Source organism: Anabrus simplex, chromosome 6, assembly GCF_040414725.1.
Source record: "Anabrus simplex isolate iqAnaSimp1 chromosome 6, ASM4041472v1, whole genome shotgun sequence".
In the NCBI taxonomy this organism is placed as follows: Eukaryota; Metazoa; Arthropoda; class Insecta; order Orthoptera; family Tettigoniidae; genus Anabrus; species Anabrus simplex.
Window position 1 is genome coordinate 280,963,351 of NC_090270.1, and position 6,000 is coordinate 280,969,350.

The window sequence follows — 6,000 nt, forward strand, 5'->3', positions numbered from 1 at the left end:
TCAATGCCATTCTCCGATGATTAATCATCCACAAAATCAGAGGATGAAAATCAAGCATTTATGAAACATTTTTCGATAGTTTGAGGCTTCACAGATTTTACTCCTTTGGCTATCCTGTAAATTGCATTATGAACTGTTAATGCTGATGCAGTCATCAATTCTTGCGGTTAAATACTGCATCACGAACTTTGGGTAGTAACTTTTCATACAATAAATTATGCCTTGATCCACAGGTTGCATAATGGCAACCATATTGGCAGGAAACCAGACTAATGTTACATTAGAAAGATTCAAGTGTGGATGGCAGGTAACACTGTCCAAAAATAAAAACACCTATCTCTTCACTAGTTTCATTGTGTTATTGAACAAAATAAGCCATTCCTCCATCAACACAGCTGTCATCCAGGTCTTTTTTATTGCCACACTGAGTAATTGGCAACAAAGACACATCAAAATTCTTAAAACATCTAGGTTTTTGTGCCTTTCCTGTCACCGGTGGCCAATCCATGTTTTCTTCGATATTCCCACACAAGAAAACTGCTAAGTGCTCCTTAGAATGCTTACACTTTTCTCCCTTAAGACTTAGAGTTTTGGTTGGCAATTCCCCCCAAAATAGTCATTTCATTACCACTGGATATGTTTTTTAGTTGGTAACCTTCAATTCAAGTGTCAATGTTTGTTTTCCATTGCAGAACAGTCTCAACACTTATATCACAGGACTCCCTGCACATTTTATTCCACACTATCTTGTGACTATTTTTAAAACTTTCCAACCCATTAGAAGCCTTAAATACAAAAGATGTGTGTACATTTCTCCACTATGAGGAAAAAAAGAATTATGGATATGTTTTGGGACTTAGAAGACGAGAGGGCGAGTATAGATTCATTGGTTGTTCTACTCTTAGTAGCCTCTTATGACATGCAAGAGATGCATCCTTTCACTCCACCCGCAGGGGAGATAAAGAGTTGCAATAAACTGAAATAAATAATTTTCTCTTCCCTCCGTAGTGTACAGAATTTTAATTAATTTTTTCCTGTTAAAATTATTCACCTTTTATAGGTCTAATACATCGATCATCAATGTCTTCCAAAAACATTCCTTCCCATCTATTAAAATGGGCATTGTTCTTACGTCCATACGACGTACACTAGTTACCTGGTTAAGGTGTCAGTTTTTGTCGATGCAAAACTGTCGACACTAAAATGCTTACACTAATTCCAAATAGGCCCCCAGCCCAAAAACATATCGATGTTAAAACTGTCGTGGTGTTCAGCAAGCTTTTTAGCTTTGGCAATGTTCTTGGATTTGACATTCTGAAATGATTTTCATGTAAGACGGTTCACCTCTTAATTGTTAGCGTTTTTTAATTTTCCGTTTCACTGATCCATATCCAGTGGAATAAGAAACATTATTTCATGCGTTTTGTACTTTCTTAATTACAAAGACAAAGACACAGTCCTCTGGGAGGGAATGAAATACAGTACCCATTGTGCGTACAGTACATGGCTACCATACAGCGAGAATCAAGCTCATAGCATTTATAGTACTGTACTTTTATAGTACACAAGTACATACTGTAAAATTACTTGTAACAGGTGTAAGGTATGGGTCATACAAAGTTTAATTAAATAAGGCAATACGAAATGAAGTACAGTGGAACCTCGGATTGCTAGTAACTTGGTCTACGAATGTTTTGCAAGACAAGCAAATATTTTAAATAAATTGTGACTTGATAAGCGAGTGAGGTTTCGCAATATGAGCGTCATGATTACGTACATTTTCACCTCCCCTGTGCCTTTGTTTTCCCCTCCCCCTGCCACTCTCTTTCCTGGGAAAGGGAGTGTAATCATTTCCCGCGCTGGACTTCAGTTGGCGTGCCTCGCTCGCATAGTCAACACCGTACAAGTGTACACGTTTTGTTTCTGTCATCTGTGATATAACTGTTCTGCAACGATGGGCCCTGTGAACGAAAAGAAGGCTAAAAAGGAATTCAGTCGGAAGAAGGAGATGATTACAGTGGATAAATCTGTTCAATGACAATGCAACGTCACATTTTTGTGAAATCCTCAAAAAGAGCCAAAAGCAACAGTCATTGGACAGGTTCCTCAAAGTTGCACGAAAAGAAAACACTTCCAATGAGCCAACCGATAGCAGTGATTCCGTTAGTGAAATTCGTGCTACACAGTAACTCTTCTCATGTCATCTCTCGTCTCCCTCACACCAACAATGATTCTATTGTAAGATAAAGTGCAGTTTAATTGTTTTACATTATATTTTGTTTTAGAAATGTTATGCGAATAAATGTTTTTGTGTTGTGGACGAATCATCCGAGTTTCAATAGTTTCTTATGGGAAAATTTGCTTTGATATATGAGCGATTTGGATTACGAGCATGTTTCCGGAACGAATTATGCTCGCAATTGAAGGTTCCACTGTACTGTCATGTGACCACATTTATACCTTCCAGCCATTCCTTTCTTTTTTTTTCCGTAAGTGTATCGTAGACCTGCATTTATCCACGTTGAATAACACTGACTGCTCCTGATTTTCACTTGCTTCTATGAGCTTAAATTTTTCATCGAGGGATAGAATTCAATACGGAAAAAATGAAATTTCTTACGTTAATAGAATTATGTGTCTCTTCCCTACCATTTTCACTAACAAATTGAAGAATAACAAGTACAGCTCAACAGCACTTGCACTACAGAACAAGCATGCTTTTACTGGTAGAAAAACAGGAAGACTGTGTTGAGACTTGCATTCTCCTGTTAGAAGTCCAGCATTCCAGCACCTACAGGGCGCCGGTAAGCGCTCAAGACATGAGCAAGTGGTGACAGTCTAGCAAAATGTACACGACTTCATTATTGGCTCCAATAAATGTTCTAAGCTTCTTAATTAATTAATTACCAAAAAAAAAAAAAAAAAGAACAATAACTGATATTGGTTGCATGGTGAAATTCCTTGCTTGCCATTTCAACCGTACGTATTACATGTTAAATTACATTGAAAGAAGTTCTGTTTTATTCAGAGATTTTTCTCTTGTGGGACTAAAAATACTAGTCCATTCCTACATTAAAGAGGTTCCGTTTTAGGCAGCATAAAGTGCTGTATAGCTTCACGGGACCACAGAAAAAGTCCCATTAAGGCAGGTTTCCGGTTTATACTGGTTTTACTATATATATATTATGACCATATAGAAGTAGCCTGCCTGGTGGCCATGTCATTAAGGCATCAAGTCCACAGGGTCTGACAATGTGATTAGCCATTTTAGTCTCAATGGTGGAGAAAAATTTCATCATCAGAATGTTGGTTGGCAGGGTAGAAGAGGTAGTGATATACAAGTTCTAATCACTAGATTACATCCCAAAAGCTTGGATTAAAATACAAACATTTCACAGAGTTCATACAGAGTGAGGCCATATGACGATGTTGATGGTGATTCATCCATCGGATGGGGACGTTAAGCCTTGAACAGAACCCTTGGTGTAATTCCACAGAAGTAGACTATGTACTGATACCAGGTTTTATCCTCTCCCTAACTCATTATTCTCATCATCCCACATCCAGACACACAGGTCGCCCATGGACATTAAACGAAAGGACAACCAGATGAGTCGAACATATCCTCAGACACTTCTGGCATTAAAAGCCAAATGCTAAAAAATAAATAATCATAACAAATCATTTAAAAAAAAGCAATTTTTTGGGCAGGTGTCATGAAGCCTAGGCTGAATTAAATCACTGCATAGAAGAAAATAAATTGTATATCACTGTCTGTACTGTCATCACCTTAGCTCACAATACGCCTGACAAGAGTCTACCACACTAAAGCAGTCTAAACTGGAACAAAATACATTTCTCTAATTGAAATATCTAAAACCATTTTGTTTCACTCACTGTACCTTTATTAATGAACACACAACTCTTAACAACAAACTGAAATAGAAGCTTCAGTTCTCAACTCTTATAGATTATAAAAGCAAATTTCTCCTTTCACAGTAACCTGTAGATCTGTAAAATACACAAAAGGGTTTCTAAAATGAAATATGTAATTATTTTCTGCTTCATTCAGTCATTACAGTTATATTTTATCTACACACAAAATAGAGAAAATATCTTTACATCAGTCCACTTATACATATAACACAGGTCATGTTTTCTTATTAACCCCTTGAGTGCCAACACTGAGTATTTACATGTTCAGAAATCTTGCGAGAAGTGCTAGTATTGATATAATAACACTTTGTTTAACATAATGCCTATTTTTTTCCGGATTTGTTAGATGGCACTGATGTTAAGGTTTTTTTTCAATAGCAGGAACCTTGAGCTTCCTAATTTGGCCACTTAGAAGTGTATGCAGGCAGTCTGTAACATGTCTGCAACATGGCGTCGTCCAGCATTACTGCCGGCTCGAATACACAGGCACAGTTTGAAGTAAAGGGGGAAAATGACTGTGGTAGAAATCTTTCTCAAAAATCAACTGTAATCCCTGTACGTCTGCAGAATGATATTAAGAAAAAGAAAGATATAGCCATTTGGAAAGGAAGTGTTCTGGAAAGCGTAAAGTTTCTGCCTAAGACAAGTGGACGAGACTAATCGTCCATTGTCCAGAATTGGAGGTGTCCGCTTAAATGAGGCTTATTTAACATGTGTCTTATGTAAAATAAAATCGGTTCCGTGGAAAAATGTCCGTCTAGAGAGATGTCCGCTGAATACAAGTGTCCATTAGGGCAGGTTTGACTGTAGCATGGTGTTGATTTTTCATATGGTACTTGGCTAATTTCTGTACAGGTTCCAAAATAGCACTGCCTGGAAAGTGAAATAATGCATTTCTGTCAATTATTAATATTTCTTTTCTGAAATATTCTGTTTAATGCCTCTTTTGGAGAACAAAACAGAAAAATAAATTTCAGAAGAAAAGTTTTAAAGTTTTCTTGTTATAAATTATATTTAGAGTTTTGGAACACTAAAAGAGAATGTGCTATGTTAGACAACTGCAAAAAGAAGTGAATAACTTTAACAGTTAAGAAATTAGGAACATTTACCAACACTGCATTTTAAGGGAAATGAGCTTGGAACTTTTAGCGTAGAAGTATGCAACTTCGCTCAGCACTCAAAGGATTAATGAAGTAAATTTGTTAAGATATTCAGTCATAAAGGGATTTCAACAGCGTTGATCAACTGGATATAGAACACAGAAACAACAAGTGTTCAAAAATATTCATACAATGCTTGAACAAATACATGCATACTACTTGAAAAACAGCAAGCAAGTGGTCATCCACATAAGATTTGGTAGTATATAGAGACAAAACGTGAAACAGTAACTGTAGTACAATAGGATAATTTATAACAGAAGTCAAAAATTCAACACTAGAGCTGAGAGATTATGAGCATTTTCTATTTGGATCTGTCTACTGCCAAGCGTACATATTTTTTGTTTTGTTTTGCTATTTGCTTTACGTCACACAGACACAGATAGGTCTTATGGTGACGATGGGACAGGAAAGGCCTAGGAATGGAAAGGAAGCGGCCGTGGCCTTAATTAAGGTACAGCCCCAGCGTACATGTTGATGACAAGGAATGTCTTTTAAGAGGCTAAAATATATGGTCATATTTAGGCAACAGATTTTATATCTCAGCAAAAAGTCCACATATATTTAAATGTTATCCTTTGTTGGCAATATTTCTGACTATAATTTTCAATACCAGCAATTATATTTTCTTTAAATGTACAGCAAAGAAGTGAATGCTAATACATTGAAAAGAAAGTACTCATCTGTAGGATAAGGAGAGCAAATGATGATTTTTAACATTAAATACCTTCAGTAGGGAACTCTTATTTTGGTAAGGAATAGATGATTTTAATTGTCCATGTTTCTTTCAATCTTCAGACATATATTGCAAAATTTCTTTATATTTTGGCCTTTCAATTCCTCATACTTACGGTACAAGTATTTGCAGGGTTTACAATTTCATAAATTCTCAGCTCTGTGCATC